This window comes from Lissotriton helveticus, chromosome 8 (genome assembly GCF_964261635.1).
Source record: "Lissotriton helveticus chromosome 8, aLisHel1.1, whole genome shotgun sequence".
NCBI classification, from domain to species: domain Eukaryota; kingdom Metazoa; phylum Chordata; class Amphibia; order Caudata; family Salamandridae; genus Lissotriton; species Lissotriton helveticus.
The window spans coordinates 1,066,773,024-1,066,793,635 of record NC_136069.1 but is presented as its reverse complement, the minus strand read 5'-3'; positions in this window follow the sequence as shown (position 1 = coordinate 1,066,793,635).

Sequence of the window (20,612 nt, the reverse complement as noted above, 5' to 3'; positions counted from 1 at the left end):
GGTCCAGCTGTTTGCGCGTCCCAGGACCTGACTCCCTTTTTCCGAAAAAAGGCTTCTAAATGAGCCAGACACTAGAGGCGAAATTATGATTCAGTTAGACCCATCCGCGGCTCGTGCAGGTAAGAGCGGTGGGGCGGTGGGACCGGGTTGGGGGGAGATTAGGGTGACCAACAGTCCGTAAATTCCACGACAGTCCGTAATTACGGCCGTCTGTCCGTTGTCCGTGAAGGATTCTTTAACGGACGCCTTTTGTCCGTAATTTTAACTGGTCGCACAGCTGGCCCCCACCTCCCTTCTTGACTCCAATGCTGTTGAGGTCGGGAGTAACAGACTCCGATCAGCAGCATTGGAGAGGCACAGCGTGATGGCAGCAACCCTCACACCTTCAGCCCTTGATGAGCTGTTAAGAGGTGCTTGAAGGAGACAGAGGGAGGGGCTGCAGCTTCAGGGAGCAGGAGCATCTATTCAGATGCAAACAGCACTGAATGCGTCTTGTATCTGCAATTGGTGTGAGACATTCCCTTTCTGCCCAGGGCCCCAAACATCCTAGAACCGGCCCTTGCTGACATGGAGGCAGCACGTGGTTCTTTTCACAGAGCTCAATTACTGTCACTAAATTATAAACAAACCTCGATTCTTCAAACATGCAGTCTATATTGTAATAAAATAAAGAAATAGCACAATCACACCCACACTGATTAACAAAGTATGGAGGACAATCAGTTAAATCAGTTCTCTTGGAGTATCTCCTTTCAGTACTGTACATCAGTGTGGGGGGGAGGGGGGCAAAGCTAACATTTGGGAAACAGAGCTTGTCTTCTCCTGGTCTTGTCCAGGAGGGGGTGAGGAGCCCTACCCCACCCTGGAAGAGACCAAGATGATACTAGAATACTGCATGCCCACCCCTGTGCCCACCCTGGTGGATCCTGTTCCCTCTCTTGTGATGGCTCCTGCCCCCCCCCCAGTGATGGCTCCTGTCCCCCCACCCCCAGCCTGTAATGGCTCCTGTCCCCCCCCTGTGGTGGATCCTGTCTCCGCCCTGGGTGGCTCCTGTCTCAGTCCTGGAATGGCTCCTGCAGCGAGGGTGAAGTTCTTGATGGGCCTCTTCTCAAAAAGGCTCAGCTCAAAATTAATATGAAAAGGTGGGCGAGTGAGTAAGTGAAGGGATGGCTGGATGAATTAGTGAAAGGGTGAATGGATGAATGAAATATTAAATAGATGGATAATGGGAGATGATGGATGGATTGATGAGTGAGTGAAAGAATGGAAGAGAGAAAGTGAAATAGCTGGATGTATGGGTGTAAGGGTAGCTGGATGGGTAAAAGGGTGGATGGATGAGTGAAAGGATGGATGAGTGAAAAGGTGGATGATGAGTGAGTGGGTGGATGGATGAGTGAAATGATGGATGGATTGACGAATTGATAAGTGCAAGGGCGAATGGATGGACGGATGAGTGAAAGGGTGGATGTAAGGATGGATGAGTGAGTGAAAGGGAAGTTAGATGGACAAAATGATGAATAGATGAGTGAAGGAGTGAAAGGATAAATGGATGAGAGAAAGGATGGATGAGTGATAGGGTCAATGGATGGATTCATGAGCGGATGAGTAGATGGATGGATGGGTGGATGGAAGGAAGGATTGCTAAGTGAAAGAGTCGATGGAGAGAGAAAGGGAGGATGATGGATGACTGAAAGGGTGGATGAGTGGAAGGATGAGTGACTGGGTGGATGGATGAGTAAGTGAAAGGATGGCTGGATGGGTGAAAGGGTAAATGGCTGGATGGATGAGTGAATGGATGGATGGGGAAGAAGAGTGGATGGATGCGTGTACAGATGGATAGGGTGAAAGGGCAGATGGATAATGGATGGATGAGTGAAAGGATGGATGTAGGGATGGATGAGGGAAATGATAGATGGAAGGATACATGATGGATAGGTTTGCAAATGGCTGAATATGTCTAGATATGGCTGGGCTTACTTATATACAATTGCGCGACCTCTGATGTGTCTGTAAAATGTATCCAATTGTCCTGAAGTTTTGTCCTGAATTTTGACTTCCTGTCCTGAATTTGTGTCCTGAATTTTGACCCTTTGTCCTGAATTTTTACACTCACCGTCCTGAATTTGCACCAATGCCAGTTCTTCACCCTAGGGGAGATTCGACAGATGACCACGGGTGGAAATTGAATAAATAATTAATTTTCCCTCGTCGTCTGTCAAAAGTCCCCCCCCCCCAACCTGGCCCCACCGCTCTTACCTGCACGGGCTGCAGCTGGTTAGACCAACACAGGTTCTAGTGACAGTGATATAGATGTAAACTGTCAGAAAGGTGTATCCTCCCAAGAAGATTATTGTTTTATGCATACACTGACAGCAGATTTTTTTTCTGAACAAAGGCGACAAAGTCATCGACAACTGTCCCTTTTTTAGTTACACCAACATGCATAATAAAATACCCATTGAGAAAATGTTATCATATAAACGCCACAAAAGGCGTACGCAAAAATATCCAATTATTAAAATGCTATTTCACGAGCCATGGTCTTTGTCCTTTGTCAGAACATTCTACATTTGAGCTAAAGAGAAATAAGTACAAGCATGGTAATGCCTTCTATAGAAAAAATGGTTACTGTTAAAATTACACTTTAAAATTGCTTTATGCAAAATTTAGCGTGTAATAAATTATTCATCTTTATGGTGTGTGAAATTATTTTCATATGAGTGAAATGCAGCTAACCGTTCAGTTTTTGATATGAAACTCCCAATATTACTCCATTTTGGTTCTGCTGCAAGGCAGAAGAGCATGTTATATTACCAACTTTTTATTTGGAACTGGAGCACAAATAAATGTCAAACTTTGTTAAGATGGGCTGAGAGATGATAAGCTTTTCTTAGCGCCACACATAGAAACTGGGATCTTTTCCATGACAAGGACATAACATCATTTGCTGTACCAATCTTCCACCTGGGTGCGGAACTCCGTATAGCTAAGAGAGATTATATGGCACGTAAAGGTAACATTATTAAGTGGAAAGCAGTTTCTCTTACTTCCCCGCACTATGCCACCCATTCCCATATAGATCAGCTGGGAGATATCAGAATCGTTATGCACATTAGTTATCTCATTACAAGACTGGCAAAATGGAATTAAGTATGGACAAGGTTTTTTAGCACTCGTATTTACTGAGTGCAGGAGAACATGACCCACATTTTTGGCAGGAAAATTTGCATGAGTCTTTGGCTGCAGCAAAGTGTCTTGCCGCTTTTTTTTAACAGTGGAAAGCATATAATGCTTCCAAAACCTATAAAAAAAACTCCCCCTACTCCTAAGCCTTCTTCACCCTACTCTTCCTACTGCACTCCTTTACCTCCCACTCTATGCACCTGCTCCCCCATAAATTTAGTGGTAAGTGTACACAGTGGAACTGCATAGAATACCATAAAGGTGGTAAGTGTACACAGTGGAACTGCATAGAATACCATAAAGGTGGTAAGTGTACACAGTGGAACTGCAGAGAATAAGGGATTCCGTGTGGTTTCATTGGTGGAAATGTTGGCACCACATGGACTGTGATTCCCAATTCCAAGGGGTTGTACTCATAACCGCACGGTACGGCGGCAACCTTTCTGCCCAGAAATGTGATACAATGGTGCCAGTGCAGTGCAACTCGTAATAAGGGCCTGTGTGTTGAATGGCCCTAATGAGTTCCTTCCAGTAGTTGCATATGTGGGGCAGTCTCATAAGATTTGGGTTACCATGCCTAATTGGCCGCACTCTCTCCAACATTGATCAGTTCTATATATATCTATGGCTTATAGGGGTTTTGATGTTCGCACTCGTGAGTGTGCGATACCCCTGTATGACTTTTATAAAAATTATTCCCCACTGTGGCTATACGAAGGATGTTCTAGCTCTTTTTGCCACCATCCTTAGAAAATTGCGAGAAAGGTTTGCAGATTCTCAAAACGAAATGTGGTTGGTGCTCTCTACATTCATGACTCTGGGAGCTGTTCCCCTGAGCACCCACCTGGCTTTTCCATATCTTCCATAAGTTTGTTTCTGTGGGGTGTCAAGAGCATCTCTTTTACTAATTGGCCGCTTTATCCCTTGATGGAGGCCATGACGTTTGGGACTCAATCACTCTGATGGCAGCGTAACCCGAAGCGATTGAGCCCAGTGGCCTATTCTGACGCTTTGGTTCTAGGAGTTATGCCCCTGCCAAGCACTCCTCTCTCTCAAGACAAGGGGCCATCACCAGTCACACCACCCAAAGTACACTTCCAGGATCTGAACTGCATTCTTTCCTGCAGAAGTAATGTGTGGGTAGTATTTTAAGGTTTAAGCACTCTCAACTGGTGCACAACTTACCGTCGCTTTCAAGGGAGTGGTCCCTACCGACTTATTTTGGACTCTCTAGGGTGGGCTGGTCGCCAGAGTGTATTTTGTAGGGTTGTGAGGGCCCCCTCCTGAGTCTCAGTCATTGTGCTGTTGCTGATTTCCCCGCCCCCACCCTCTCTCTCTCTCAGATCAGGTCCAGCAGGTTCATTTAAATACCAGGGGGTAGATGTATCAAGCCGTTTTTGATTCGCAAAGGCCGAATTCACAGAATTCCGGCGTTTGAGAATCGCAAATGGTCTTTTTGCATGTTTTGACATGTAACAAATAATCGCAAAATAAGGAATCGCAAAAATTTGCGATTCCTTATTTTGCTTAAGAATTTAAGGAATCGCAATTTTGCGATTCCTTAAATGCTATGTATGTAGCATTTTGGAATTGCAAATTTAGGTTAAGAAATCGCAAATTACCACCAACTTGTAGTTGGTGGTAATTTGCAAATTCTTTTAAAAATGCACAATTTGACATTTGTGAAGGTGGCAGGTGACGCACATACATGCCCATAGGGCATGTATGTGCGCCATATGCACACATATGTAAATTTCAGGGGTGCAGCATGGTGTTCTTGAGACACCCCTGCACCCTTGAAGTTATTCTCAATTTGTGATTTGCAAATTGCGATTCGCAAATTGAGAATTATTTCACAATCATTCCTATGGGCCTCCTGGCCCATAGGAAAGAATGGGAAATTATTCCTTAATTGCGAATTCGCAAATTGCGAATTCGCAAATAAGGAAGAATAAGAAATCGCTAAAAAATAGCGATTTTCTACATGCATCCCATTTTGCGATTTCTAAATAGCGATTCCTTAAAAATCGCAATTTAGAAATCGCAAAAGGGTATGTTGATACATCTACCCCCAGGTCTCATCAAAAGTGACCAGAACGGGAACTAACGTGTGGACACAGAAACACCTGTCCTTTAGCGCATGCAAATTGGCTATTCTGAGGACTTTACAACAGACATTTTCCACTTCTTCTGAATAGACGGATAGTGTCAAGGGAACCAATGGTGTTTTAACTGGGCGTGGTAATGCACCCGGTAAATGTGGGCCAGGTATTCCTGGTTTCAAACCAGGTGCAGGAATACTGGTGAACTCAGATTGGCCAGACTTGTAAAGAGGGCCTTCGCGGGAGAGTGAGGGAGTTAAAGCTATCAGATGCAAGAATGTGATAGTGAAGACTGTAATAATGAGAATAAGGCTCTCTTTCAAGTGGACTGGTAATGACAACTTAGGAACAAACAGCATTGAGAGTCAGTATCCGCGTTTCATGATGTGATCAGATTTCTCACTGATTCGGAGAGTTTTTGTCACAAATGTCACGAAGGATAAAACGCGCAGGAATCTGAATTTGCAGTTGCGAACGGGAAACAAATATGATTATACAGAATTTTGCAAATGAATCTGATGTCCAGAGACACCTGCAAATGGATAGATGCGAAGGTCACTGAAATCTTATAAAAATGTACATAGGATTTTTCAATTGTGAAAGTAAAAAAAATAAAAGTGGTTGAAATGCACAAAAGGACTCAAATAATTTTATACCTTTACAAAAGAATGAGGATCAAGGCTGTCCCTTGCAGACAGCGAGGGTGAGCAGAAGCTGCATCACTGCACATGTTCACTCGGAATATATATTGAAATATATGTATCTGTAAAATTGATAAGTGTTGTGCAATGTTCACACATCAATAATGCAAGTAACGTGTAATATTCAGACGTCCGATGGTAATTGTATTCGTAATTTTGCCAAAGCAGTAGTAACATTGTTACTATGGGCATTTGTTATTTTTTCCCATTGAAATAAAAAGCAAAAGGGGTAAAATCAAGTGGTAGCAGTAATCTGACAACCAGTTTAACCTGATTTTGCACTTGAATAAAACACAGAGGGAGACACTGTGTGAGACCTGCACATTGCCTTGCTGGAACAGTGTAGAGATTACCGGGCAGTATCCTAGTTGAGAACCTTGTGCAAGCACTTGGCAATTTTATTGCTACAATTGTAGTGCTTTACTAAGAGAGTGCTAGGCAACAATCAGACTAAAATAATCATGGACCACACCTGCACTAAAAAACTGAATTTTAATTTTGGTTACATACCTATCGCTCGTTCTATCCTTTAGGGAGGACTTATGTATTTTCCTAAAAAGCATACATTATATGCATACATAGTGGAGCATTTCGTAAGTGGGCTTTTTCCATTGCTCTTTGAAATTATGGTTACTTCAGCCCACCATAGCAAACAGCATGGGGCAGTGCACCAGCCCAATTTACAGCATTGGCTACCTTCACTGTGAGTGACTCCACAAAGCCTGTGCACACTGTTAACATCCACCAAAAAATAGGTCTTTTCTCTTTAGTTAAAAAAGCGAATCCAAAGTCTGTTTTTTAGGTCTAATTATTTTTTATATTAACTTTAAATACGGGCTATTTATTTTGCTTCAACTTTTTGCGCCCAGATACTAGTAATTTATTTTTAGGCTCCTTTTTATTAAAGTTTCTTATAAAGTGTTTGAGTGGAAGTGCAACCTTCTAGGTGCCTGAGGTTTGAATGCTCAATTTGGTGATGATTTATTCTTGTTGCCTTCACAAACAGTAATAATAAAATGCATGGAACAACTAAAAGACTTGGAGGCATATTTATGAAGGGGGTTTTGTCGCGTTTGCACCACACAACGTGGAACATGCGCAGCACAAACCTAAAATGCGATTTATCAAGCCATGCAAGGCCACTTTGCGTGGCGCTGAGAGGCTTTTTAAAGCAGGAGTAACGCAGTGCAAATCACTGTGTTGCTTTACTCTGCCCTGGTAAGGCTTTCCATGGCAGTTGTGTGAGTGTTTCCACTCAACTGCCATGGATTTTGACGCATTCCCAGAGTTACCATCATTGTAGACCTGGGAATGCATCAAAAAGATATGCCTTCTCCAGGGAGGCATAACAAGGCGAAATATCTTTATTTCTACGCGTTACTTCCTTCTTTCTATGTGTGCTGCAGAATGCCTCTCTGGGTTGTTTTGTGCAGGAAGGTGCCCCTTCCTGTCCAGAAACAGTCCTGCATGCAAAGCAGGCACCCATGCTCAATGGTACAAGGGTGCCTGTGTTGGCGCTAGGCAGCCTGTTGTGAGCCACAACTGGGGAAAGGACAGGAATGTGCCGTATTGTAATAAATAAGCTGCATTCCTTCCCTTTCCCTGTAAGTATGCCCCTTGCTCTTTAAACTTACTATATCACATTTGTATCAGTAAATTCTTTTTACATTTTTTCACAAACATTAGGCTAGCACATTTACCTAATAGTATAGATTATTTTTCCCCCTTTTGTTTCTTGTGAATATGCTACTTTAAAAAACAGAAAATAACACCAGCTTGCCAAAGCCAGACCTATTGGGCTTCCAATGATCATTTAAAAAGGTGTTGGAAAGCATTCCAAGTCTCTATTTATACAGAGTTAATCAATCAAAATCAAGCAGGTGTTTGTTTAAGCACGACTTCTCACCCGTAAGGCTCTCAAGGCGCTGGGGGGGCGGTGGGGTGGGGGGGGGGGTGGTTCGCAGGTTCCAGTCCATAAAGGAGAGGTCTGTCGAGGAGCCAGGTTTTGAGGTTTCTTGCGAAGATGGGGAGCTATGTTATCTGTCTGAGGAGGAGCGGAAGGTTGTTCCAGGCGTTGGCCGCGTGGAGGGAGAAGGAGCAGCCTCCCGATCTGGTCGTTCTGGTGTGGGGGACCACGGCGTAGGAGAGCTGGGCTGATCGTAAGGTCCTTTGGGGTGCGTGGAATTTTAGTCGGCTGTTCAGGTATACTGGTCCGGTGTCGTGGAGGGCCTTGTGAGCGTGGGTTAGCATCTTGAAGGTGACTCTGGCTTCAATGGGGAGCGAGTGGAATGTGCGCATGTGCTGGAGATGTGGCTGTCTTGGCAGGTTGAGGACCAGTCTTGCGGCAGCGTTTTGGATGTTCTGTAGCTTGCGGTTGAGGTTTTTGTTTATTCCGGCATAGTAGAGTGCGTTGCGGTAGTCGAGCCTCCTGGTGACCAGGGCTTCCATGCCTTCAAAGTTGTGTCTGGCGGTGTTGGGTTTGTTGGATAGGGAGAGGATGAGTTGGGCGTTGTCTGCGTATGACACAATGTTGAGTCCCTAGGTTCTGACGATGGGGTAGAGCGGAGCCATGTAGACCTTGAAGAGTGTAGGGCTGAGGGAGGACCCCTGAGGGACTCCATAGGTGGTAGGTGTAAGGTCCGAGAGGAAAAAGGGGGAGTCTGACCCTCTGCGTTCTGCCGGAGAGGAAGGAGATTGTCGAGTCGAGGGCCTTGTCTCGGATCCCTACGTCGTGGAGTCTGTGTATTATGGTGCGGTGAGAGACAGTGTCAAACGCCGCTGAGAGGTCGAGGAGGATGAGGGCTGCTGTATCTCCTTTGTCCAGTAAGGTATGGATGTCGTCTGTTGCGGCAAGGAGGGCGGTTTCCGTACTGTGTTTTTTTCTGAAGCCGGATTGGGAGGAGTCGAGGATGTTGTGCTCTTCGATGAATGTGGCGAGTTGGCTGTTGATGGCTTTCTCGATGACTTTTGCTGGAAATAGGAGCAGGGAGATGGGTCTGTAGTTTTTGATGTTGGTGGGGTCCGCCTAGGGTTTCTTCAGGAGGGGGTTGATCTCAGCGTGTTTCCAGTCATCAGGGAACGAGGCGGTTGCCAGGGAGTGGTTGATGGTGTGGCAGAGCATGGGTGCGATGGTGTTGGGGGCTCTGTTGAAAATGTGGTGGGGGCAGGGGTCCGTGGGGGCCCCGGAGTATTTGCCACCAGGTTTTTGGTCAGGTCAAGGCACAGAACCTGCTCTTCTGGATGTAAGGGAATGATTCATGACTTAGTGGAGATAGTGGGCAAGTGTAGATCTGCCCCCTTGGTGCTGATCCTTCTGTCTGCATCTATTAATAACTTCAAGGGTATTGTTTGACCTGCTTCTGAAACTTGAGGCACATGTCAATTTCATAACTAAAAAGTGTGGTTCACAACTGCTGTAAATATCTGCCATAATTGTCTATTTGTGGATGAAAAACTCAACTCCACCACCTCTAGGTCATTATGGGCTCCCAAATTGATTATTGTGATACGCTCCTAATAGGGGCTTCTTTGAAGATCATGTCCAGGCTGCAGAAAATTCAGAATCATACTACAAGCCTGATAGTGGGCACCCCTCAGAGTGAACAAAATATCCCTATTTTAAAAATGTTGCCTGGCAAGTTGAAAATAAGGCTTTGAAAATGGTGTACAAAATGATTTATAAAAATTACCAAATTACTAGTAGCCACAGCAGGGCCAGCTTTAGCATTGTTGGTGCCCCGTGCGACAATACTTTTTGGCACCCCCACACCCACGACTCCCGCCTCAAGTTCCCTCACTACCACAAGGAAAAAGTACCACTCATCTATTCAATCATAAGTTATTGCTAAACACAGCACCTCCACTCTGAGGTCAGCGCCCCTTCCGCAAGCCCGCGCCCAGTGCTGCGGCACCGGTCACAATGCCCTAAAGCCAACCCTGAGTCACACTTTTAGTGGTAAGCATCTAGAGGCCATCCTAGAACCCAGGATCAGAAGATCTTTGTTTTTTTCCATATTTTAAGAGGATTACTCTGGGAGGCGGTTCTTTCAAGGCACCATTAGACTATGGAATCAATTGACCCTTGACCCTGCTCCAGGCAGGTCGCACCCCACGCCGCAACAGCACCACCTGTTGTGCCTGTGTTTCCCTGCTCGCTGCTGCTGCCACTGCCGCGAGTTTAAGGCCCTCCTCCACCCGCAGGCTAAAACCTGCGCCTCATCCCTGGAGGCCAGTGGCTGGCAGTAGGTCTGCTTGCACTGTATTGCTTCTGTTTTATTGTTTAATTGTTTTGTTTTTTCCTCCTTCTGTTTTTATTGTGTAAATTCTGTGCCCTGTGCCTTCTTTTTCCTTCTATACCCTTGCTGTTCCTGCCACGCTATTCCCGCCGCAGCGTCCCCTGCATCCCCGCCCCCCTGCTTTGAACTGTATAGCTTCTGTTTTTTTATTGTTTAAATTGTTCGTTTTCCCTCCTTCCCCTTTGTATTCTGTGCCCTGTGCCCTCTTTGCCTTCTGTTCCCTCACCGTTCCTGCCCTGTTTTTCCTACCGCTGTGTACCCTGTGGCCCCACCCCCGCTCGCCCATTCGTCCACGCCCTCCTCCCAGCAGCTCCTCCCTCCTACCTCCCCTTCTTATGTTCTCTGCTGTGCAGCCATGCCGCTGGCGCGCTAAAGGCGCGCCTAAGGTAAGCCCATATGCGCCCGTCCACGCCTGGACCACGCCCAGTGCCAGAACCCCTGGCCATCGCAAACCCCACAACGCCCATCTCCGCTACGATGCCAGCACCCTCCACGCACTCAACACCGGACGATCACAAACCTGCTTCCTGGCAGCCCCGAAGTGCACCCAAGGACCCTTCTCCTGCCGGAACTGCAGCTTTGCCAGCATCCAATCCGCTAAGCCACCCACTGTTAAAGAACGCAACCACCTCAGATGCATCCTTCTCAACACCCGCTCCGCCCGCAAACATGCCGTTGAACTCTGGGACCTACTCAGCTCAACCTCCCCAGATATCGCCTTCTTGACGGAGACCTGGATGAACCCCTCCTCGGCACCAACATCGCTATAGCCATCCCAGATGGCTACAAGATCACCCGCAGGGACGGCACCAACAGAACAGGAGGAGGAATCGCCATCATCCACAGAAACACTCTCAGAGTCTCGACCAACACGACGACACCCTCAGCACCGCTGAACACCTGAACCTCCAGATCCACACTGATCCCAACACAACCTACAGAGGTACCCTCATCTACAGACCCCACGGACCCCGGCCACAGTTCAGCGACTCCGTCCCCGACTAAGTCAGCACACACGCTGTCACGATTCGCTCCCTGTGTTCTCGTGTCCACCACCAGGGGGCTGAACTGTGGGACTCTCCAGTGTTCTAATACGCTTCCTGACACTCCCCTGCATGCATATCCTGACTTCCAGCCATTTGGACACTTATTGAACACTGACATCCATTCCCAATCCATGCCGGGTTTTGTAAAAGCCAGCCTGCTTATACTTGAAGCCAGCCTACTCCTGCCTGAAACTCCATTACCCAGAATTCCCTGCTCACTGCTTTGTCTCTACCCCTGCAGGCCAAGGATGGGTGGAGGAATTCAGCTCACCTGTGGCTGGCTGCTGCTAGCCTGCTCACACCTGATGCATGTGATTACTGTGAGCTCTTTTAAGCCCCAGCTCCCTTCAGGCAAAGGTTGGTCATTGTAGCTGTTTACCGGTGAGACCAATCCTTATTTCCAGAGTTCCCTAAGCTTTTGCTATTCTTGTCTCCAGTGTTTCCTGAGCTTTAATTATGCCTTGTTCCTGACCTGCTGCTGTTTACCCTGTTCCTGAATTAGCACTGCCTGCAGTGCTACCCTGACCCCATAGCCTTAGTATTCCTTATTCCTGAACTGCAGCAGTTTCCCTTCTCCTGAATTAGCACTGCTTGCAGTGCTACCTTGTTTCCTGAGTTCCTGAGCTATAGCTATTCCCTGTACCTGAATTAGCACTGCCTGCAGTGCTACCTTGTTTCCTGAGTTCCTGAGCTATAGTTATTCTTTGTTCCTGGGCTTAGCTATTTCTTGTTCCTGATTTGCACTGCTTGCAGTGCTCTCTTGACTCCTTGTTTCCTGAGCTGTAGCTATGTCCTGTTTCCTTGAACCAGTATTGCCTGCAGTGCTACCTTGACTCCTGAAGCTTTGGTAGTTCCCTGTTCCTGAACCAGCACTGTCTGCAGTGCTGCCTTGACTCCTGATCCTTAGCTCACTTCTTGTTTCTGCCCCAGCACTGCCTTCTATGCTATTTTGTTTCCTGATTCCTTAACCTGCACTATTCTAGTATACCCTTGTAGCCTCCCCTTCTGTATATCCGTTTCCAGTCCCTGCCTTGCTTCCCATTTCCTTGGTTCCAGTTCTAGTTTGCTGCCTTTCTATTCTGCTGTTTTACTTCTGTTACCTTGTATGTTTGTTACCTGCTTTCTGCCAAGTGTGCCCTGTCATGTCCTTCCTTTCCTGTTAAGCACTCCTCCTTGCTAGCTCCTTGTCTATTGTGCTTGTGTTTAGTTCTACCCCTTTGCTGTTACTGCCTGGCGCGTTCCTGTTTGATCGCCAGGATCCGTGGGCTCAGCTGACTACCTAGGTAGTGTTTCTTATTCACTGTGAGTTTTGTCTTTGAGTTACATTTATAACATCACTATAGGTATAAGCTCCACAGACCCTGCCTTTGCATGCATATCCTACATGTGGGTATTTGCAGTCAGTATCTGTAACAGCAATTGCGGGTAAGAAACTTACTGAGCTTCAGTCTTACCATGTGGAGTACCTGAGTGCTTTACCCCACACCCCCCTTTATTGTTAATGTTGTATTATATATATGTCTTGCACGTCCGTCCTGGGTGTAGTTAGTCTGAATGCTAAATTGCCTTGTGAGTGCCCTTCCTTTCTGACTCTTACCCATCTTGTTCACTTGTACAGGCTTCCCCTTTGGATCCCTTTTTCTTCTCTGACTCCCTGTATGATCCTGGGCAGCACTGTACTCCTCCTTTCTGTGTACGTCTTCTACCCAGTTCCCAGTCCTTGTACAAGTCTCTGACTGTGTTCCCCACATAGTCCCGGACAGTCCCTGACACACGCCCTCGCCTCCACAGACTACATCCTCCTCTGGGACCTGAACTTCCACCTCGAGAACAACAACGGCACCAACTCCACCACCTTGATTGACAACCTCACCAACCTTGGACTTAGACAGATCATCACAACACCCACCCACTCTGCTGCCCACACGCTTTACCCCATCTTCTCCGCAAGCCCCCACGTCTCCTTCAGGCACTCCACCAAACTCCATTGGACCAGGCATCGCTGCATCCACTTCACCTTCCGGAAACCCACCACGCACCACTGCGCCCAACAGATCCCTCGCCACTGCTACAGCAAAGCCACAAAAGACCAGCTAACAACTACCCTCACCCGGAGCCCACCCACCAACCTGACCGACCCCGACATCGCCGCCCGCAACCTCAGACAGTGGATCGACGACTGCGCCAACACTCTTGTCCCGATCTAGAAACCCTCCAACAGACACACCAGCAAGAAAGCCAGCTGGTTCACCGAGGACCTCCAGGCTTCCAAGCAAACTTGCATGCAAAAAAATAGAGAAGACATGGCACTGTGAACCGACACCGAACAACTACGCAGCCCACAAGAACGCCATGCACCAAAACCATCACCTAATCAGATCCGCCAAAAAAGCCTCTGTCGTGTCGTGATGCAGTCTAGTGGTTGGGGGGCGGAGCTAGGGAGGAGGAACAGGAATAGGAGGGAGAAGGACGTAAGGATCAGTTACGAGCAGGACAGACATGAATAAAGAAGTGTAGAACACTACTCCCGGCTCCTGTCCTATTTGGGGGGGGCATGACAATGGCGACGAGAGTGGGATTATGCTGAAACCCACATCTGCCCAAAACCCCTGTCGTCCGTGAACGGCCCGAGACCTGAGAGCCTGCAGCCTGTGTCAGCGCCGAGTGCCAGAAGCGCGAAAACGAAACGCGCCACACGTCGAGCCTGAATGCTGCCCCATGAACTCAACTTGAAGTCCTAGCAAGTGAGCCAACTCCACAATCAGGTGATTGTGTGAAGCCCGACCAGCAAGCGCTGTTGAGCGCTGGAGCCGCCTGAAGCCGAGCGCGATTGGCGCCCAAAATCTGGAGCTCACCCCCGATGCGTGAGACTTGGCATGCAATCGCCGAGTGAGCACGCGACTGAAGAAAGCGAGGTGGGAGCCCACCCCGACCTCACCTGGATACTGCAGCGCCGCAAGGGTGAAGGGACCTGGAGAAGAGTTGCTGCCTCTGCGACCAGCGGTCGGTGAGTCCTGGATGAATCAGCACTGACCGGAATGAATGGAAAGGAAGTCTCGTGTGAACTGAGACTTCAGTGTCGGCGGCCATCTTTAAGTCAGGCAGCCCATAGAGACACCTGGTTCAAATGCCTAAGCAGCCATTTTCAAGTCAGGCAAGCAGAATTTGGAATTGAGCATTCAACAGACACTGCAATAGCAAACATAATAAGCACATGCAAATGCAAGAGACAAAATAAGAAAATAAGCACGAGCCAAGGCAAAGTGCGAATCAACAACCCCAAGCAAATGCAAACTTCAAAACAAGAAGCGAAAACAACAAGCACAAACGACCTTGAGCGCTGATACACGTAACAAGAAGCGGGATGAACCGAAATGACTTTAGCAACAAACACAAGTAAAAGCAAGAGGCTTAACAAAGAAACAAGCACAGGCAAGTGCAAGAAAGAACAACAAGCAAGGTGCAAGAGACGGAATAAGACCGACACACATACGAGACTGCGTAAACACAAGAAATTAAATAAAGAAACAAACAGCGGTGAAGACGAGAGGAAACCACAATTGGCGCTGGCAAACACAAGAGAACAAGCCTGGTGAGCGCATACAACAAATATAAGCAAACACGAACAACCACGCGCAACAACTACGCCAACGGCTGAGTGACGACCAAGTTGATCTCAAGAAATCAAGTCCGTCTACTTGAAGCCTGCGTACTACACCATCATGCCTGTGAGGAAAGACACGCATAAACCCAACTCCTGCATTGGAGTACCTCCTCCAGTGGCACAGACCAGCGCCCACTGTCTAGGTCCTGAATGGTCAAGGTGGCTGGAGTCATTGGACGAATTCCTCACAACGACCGGTGAGCAGAGGGATAGCAGACGTCGACTACTACTGCTTCAGCTGGTAGGTCACGAAGGCCGACGTTTAATCAAAACATTTTTAGCAAAAGACACAGAGACATATAGAGGACTCAGAGAGACGCTGCTCGCTCATTTCTACGCGAAGGAAGACGTGGATCATGAACGCACTGTTTTCAACGCAGCACGGCAGGAACCATTAGAATCCTTACCAAGCTTCATTACCCGGCTGCAACGTCTAGTGAAATGTTGCCACTTCGACACCTTCACAAATGAAGATGCTATTCGACTGCGGGTGATTGAAGGCTGTTCAAAACCTGACACCAAGCGCAAGATCATTCAAGGGCGGTTCTCGCTAAAAGAGATCATCAAGAGAGCCGAAATTGGAGAGCGGGTCACAGCGAGGGAAGCGTCCAAAGAATTCCACCAAGACGCAGGAAACGATAAGAGAAGAAAAGAATCATTCTCCATGTCCGCGAGGAAAGCTCAGGAGTCAAACAAAACCCGAGAGAAGGAGGGCGAAAGCGGACTAGAGGCAAGATGTCATGAGAGACAAAGTGACAAGGAAGCAGGAAACAAAAAGAAAAGAAAGGAGACATCCAAGGAGACATCCTCCATGTCCGCGAGGAAGGCCCAGGAGACGAACAAAACCCGAGAGAGGGAGGGCGAAGGCGGACCAGAGACAAGATACCATGAAAGACGGAGTGACAGGGAACTCCCTAAGTCACCAACACAAAGGACAATGGATAAGGGTGTACGAAAGACTGGGACAGCCAGGAACAACCGGATTGACATAACGCCGAGAAGTCACTCAACACACTACTCTGGAGACATATCAAGTAGTGACACAGACCACACAGAGGAGACCGAGACCAGTCTACTCAATGGTCATGATGAAAATACCAAACACCGGCGAGGGGACAAGTCACGTTATATTCGGAAACTAACATACTACTCTGGAGAACCATCAAGCAGAGACACAGATCACACAGAGGAGACTGACGACAGTCGACTCAACGACTATGAGGAAAGGACCAAACACAGGCGAGGGGACAAGCCACGCCACCCCCAGAAACCGATATACACATACACTCGAATGACTCAAGACGCAGACGCTCAAGCCATCTGTGATCAGGAGAAAACAGAGAAGAGTCGAATATTATCCCAAGACCAAACCAAGGAAGTAAGTACGGAGCTAGCAAACAAACCCGTCACAGCAATAACACAAAAGACACTTCAAAAGATGCACCCAGAGGAGTGTCTCCTCGATAGCATCGACTCCAAGAGCGTGTCATCGCTTCAAGGGATGCACCCAGAGGAGTATCTCCTCGACAGCGTCGACTCTAGGAGTGCGTCATCGACCGATTCAGAAAGCATGTCCGGACAATCACTTAAAGCAACAGAATCCTGGTACCGACAACGGTCACGGTGTTCACCACTTGAAAACACAGGGGAAGCAAAGACCATCACACCCTGTCCGACACAACACACCTCAGGCCAACAACCTGCAATGCCTGAACTCTCCACAAGACACCATGCCATGCCAGCCCCAGGAATATCATGACGTGAAGAATATACCGTCACCGCTGAAGGGGTCAGCAAGGCTTACACAAAAGGGACACAAAAGAAGCACAGATGCCGGTGACTGTACTCACTGGGCGGGAAGGGACCACCCAGTCACCCTACCCAGAGGGGCCAACCCGTTGAGAAAGAGGGGTCACTATCATCAGTCAGAAGGGAAACGTGCACCTGGGTCATCTGGTATACCTGTCCACGGACAGGAAGACAGGGAGGCCCCTGACCGAATAAGACAACGAGAAATAGAAGTGCATGCAGGCGCTCGGAAGAAAACGAAAACAATGGACACACGTGTAAGAGATCACTTGCCACTCAAACAAGAACCACAAAAGAAAACGGACAGCCGACATCTAGCGGAGCCATCAACAGCCACATCACAAGAAGCGACACTCCTGTCAAGACAGTCGGAAAGACACAATGAAGTACCTCCAACAGACTGCACCCTGCTGACACCTGGGAAACAGACCGAGTTTGAGTTTGTAATGGAGAGGTGTTTCATGACTCAAACAGGCGGGCCGCAGCCCTGTGCAGCTGATCACGGAACTATAGACACTTTGAGAATCAACTTTATTTGTTAAAAAGGGGGGAGATGTCGTGTCGTGATGCAGTCTAGTGGTTGGGGGGCGGAGCTAGGGAGGAGGAACAGGAATAGGAGGGAGAAGGACGGAAGGATCAGTTACGAGCAGGACAGACATGAATAAAGAAGTGTAGAACACTACTCCCGGCTCCTGTCCTATTTGGGGGGGGCATGACAGCCTCCTTCAAAGACCACCTAGACGACAAAGCACACAACAGCAAAGAGCTCTTCAACATTGTGAAGAAACTCTTCAACCCCAGCTCCAACACCAACGACATCCCACCTTCGCAAGATCTGTGCGACTCCCTTGCCATTTTCTTTCATCGCAAGATCGCAGACATCCACAACAGCTTCAACGTCCCGACCGCCCCGACAGACACTGAGAGCCCCGCCCCCATGGCCACCATCCACACCGAACCCCTGCTCTCCTGGACCAACATAAGGGATGACAACACCATCAAAATCATAAACACCATCCACTCCGCATCTCCATCAGACCCATGCCCACACCACATCTTCAACAAAGCCAGCACCACCATTGCACCCCATCTCTGGAAAGCCATCATCATCTCCTTCGCGACAGCGACCTTTCCGGAGAGCTGGAACCACGCTGAGATCAACACCCTAGTCAAAAAACCCAAGGCTGACCCTAAGGACCTCAAGAACTTCCGGCCCATCTCCCTGCTCCCCTTCCCTACGAAGGTCATCGAGAAGACCGTCAACAGACAACTGACCCGCTACCTCAAGGAGAACAGCATCCTGGACCTGTCCCAGTTCGGGTCCCACAGCAACCACAGCACCGAAACTGCCCTCATCGCCGCCACCGATGACTTCAGGGCCCTGCTGGACAAAGACGAAACCGTGGCCCTCATCCTCCTGGACCTGTCAGCTGCCTTCGACACTGACTGACACCACACCCTACGCACACGCCTCCACGACTCAGGGATCCGAGTCAAGGCTCTGGACTGGACCACATCCTTTTTCTCTGGCAGAACCCAGAGCTTCCGTTCCGAAGCCACCAAGATCATCTGTGGTGTACCCCAGGGCTCATCCCTCAGCCCGACTTTATTCAACATCTACATGACACCGTTCGTCCACGTTGCCCGACAGCACGACCTCAACATCATCTCCTACACCGATGACACCCAGCTGATCCTATACCTCACCAAGGACCCCCTAACTGCCAAAACCAACCTCCACGAAGGAATGAAAGCCGTCGCCGAGTGAATGAAGACCAGCCGCCTGAAGCTAAACTCAGACAAGACAGAAGTCCTCATCCTCGGCTTCACCCCCTCGGCCTGGGACGACTCCTGGTGGCCGACCACACTGGGAACAGCACCAACACCCACCGACCACGCTTGCAACCTGGGGTTCATCCTCGACTCTACTCTCTCCATGATTAAGCAGGTCAACGCCATCTCGTCCTCCTGCTTCAACACCCTCCGCATGCTCCAAAAGATCTACAGGTGGATCCCCACCGAAACAAGAAGAACGGTCACCCAGGCCCTCGTCAGCAGCAGGTTGGACTATGGAAACGCCCTCTACGCAGGAGCATCGGCCAAACTCCTGAAACAACTACAACGTATTCAGAACAGCTCTGCATGCCTGGTCCTCAACATCCCTCGCCGCAGCCACATCACACCCCACCTGAAAGACCTGCACTGGCTCCCCGTCAACAAGAGGATCACCTTCAAACTCCTCACCCACGCACACAAGGCACTCCATGACACCGGACCAGCATACCTCAACAGACGTCTGACCTTCTACACCCAAAACCGCCAGCTCCGCTCCGCCAACCTCTCCCTCGCCACTGTCCCCCGCATCCAAAAAGAGACCTCCGACGGCAGATCGTTCTCCCACCTCACCGCCAAGACATGGAACACCCTCCCCACCTCCTACGGCAGACCCAGGACCTGCTAACCTTTAGAAGACTACTCAAGACCTGGCTATTCGAGCAGTAGCAGCATCCCCCCTCTCCCCCCCAGTGCCTTGAGACCCGCACGGGTGAGTAGTGCGCTTTACAATTGTTCTGATTGATTGATTTATTGTCTGACATCTTCTGATACCCTTCAAAAGGAAGCTGGAAACTCAGCTATTCAGAGATATTATATTTTGTATCCGATGTCATTGTGGCTACTGGTTGGTTTAGGCGCTGTACAAGCTGTGTGGAGTATGGAGTGTGGACTAAGTGAAAACTGGACATATGGCTCTATGTCTTTATTTACTTCCTAAAATGGTAGAATAGTTACAATAAGATGCTTCAAAAGCAGCAAGGTGGTTTTTAGCGCCATTTATAGCTGAGATATGCTATGACCCCAAGTGCTATTCTAGTGCTTCTGCGGCTAGATGCTAGCACAAGTGTTTCTAGACAATGTCCTTGAATTGTTAAGTTATTTCCAAGACTTTTATTGGCTTCTGATCCCACTGCGCCTTTTTGGGTTACTACTGGTTTCAGTCCCGGATCACTAGTCAGTGGAGACCTCGATGGGGATAAGCTCTTGCTGAACAGAGTAAGCACTTGCTCTGTTCAGGAAATCAAAACAGTTTTTGCAGGTGCTGTTGCAAAGCATAACTTGGAAATGCATGTGGATTGTTGATCAGGAACCAGGGACAGCGGAAACCACTGCGGGTCACTGAGGCACAGACCAAAGAGGTTGCTCCAAGGGCAACAAATTCAAAATGGCTTTAACCCTAATGCATTTAACCCCCATACTGTGCTACATGTAGTGTTTTCAGACATCATTCACAGCCTATATGGTCCCCAGGCAAACTCACAAAATCCTACTAAACACAAAGCATTCATACCCTAATCTTTGGAGACTGAACCAGCCCACTTGTAAACAATGCTGTAGGTGTAGCGCTTAGAAGCACTGGGCAGCAATATAGGGTAGTTAACTTCCCAGAATTGTCTCGATATATCACGAGTGAGGGGGGTGATGTAAGAGTTCACAACATTGTTAAGAAGTTATTTTGCTAGATTCTTCAGTAAAGGGAAGTACTGAGAGCTGACTGGCGCTGAGATTTTTAAGTGAGCTTAGGAAAAATTTACCAAAGAAGCAGCACAAGCTGAGAAAGTAGCTTAGGTTCGATACATTATCTGCACTTACTTGATGAATGTTGAAGACTTTACACAGAGCACAAACTACATATGTTGGCTTGTTGATCATGCTGTTTTGTTGGAGGACTATCCTGGTTCCCAGTCCTTCTAAAGCTAGAGAAGGCCTCCTTGTGCACTGGGCAAAAACACCTGAGAGGTCATGTGATGTGTGTG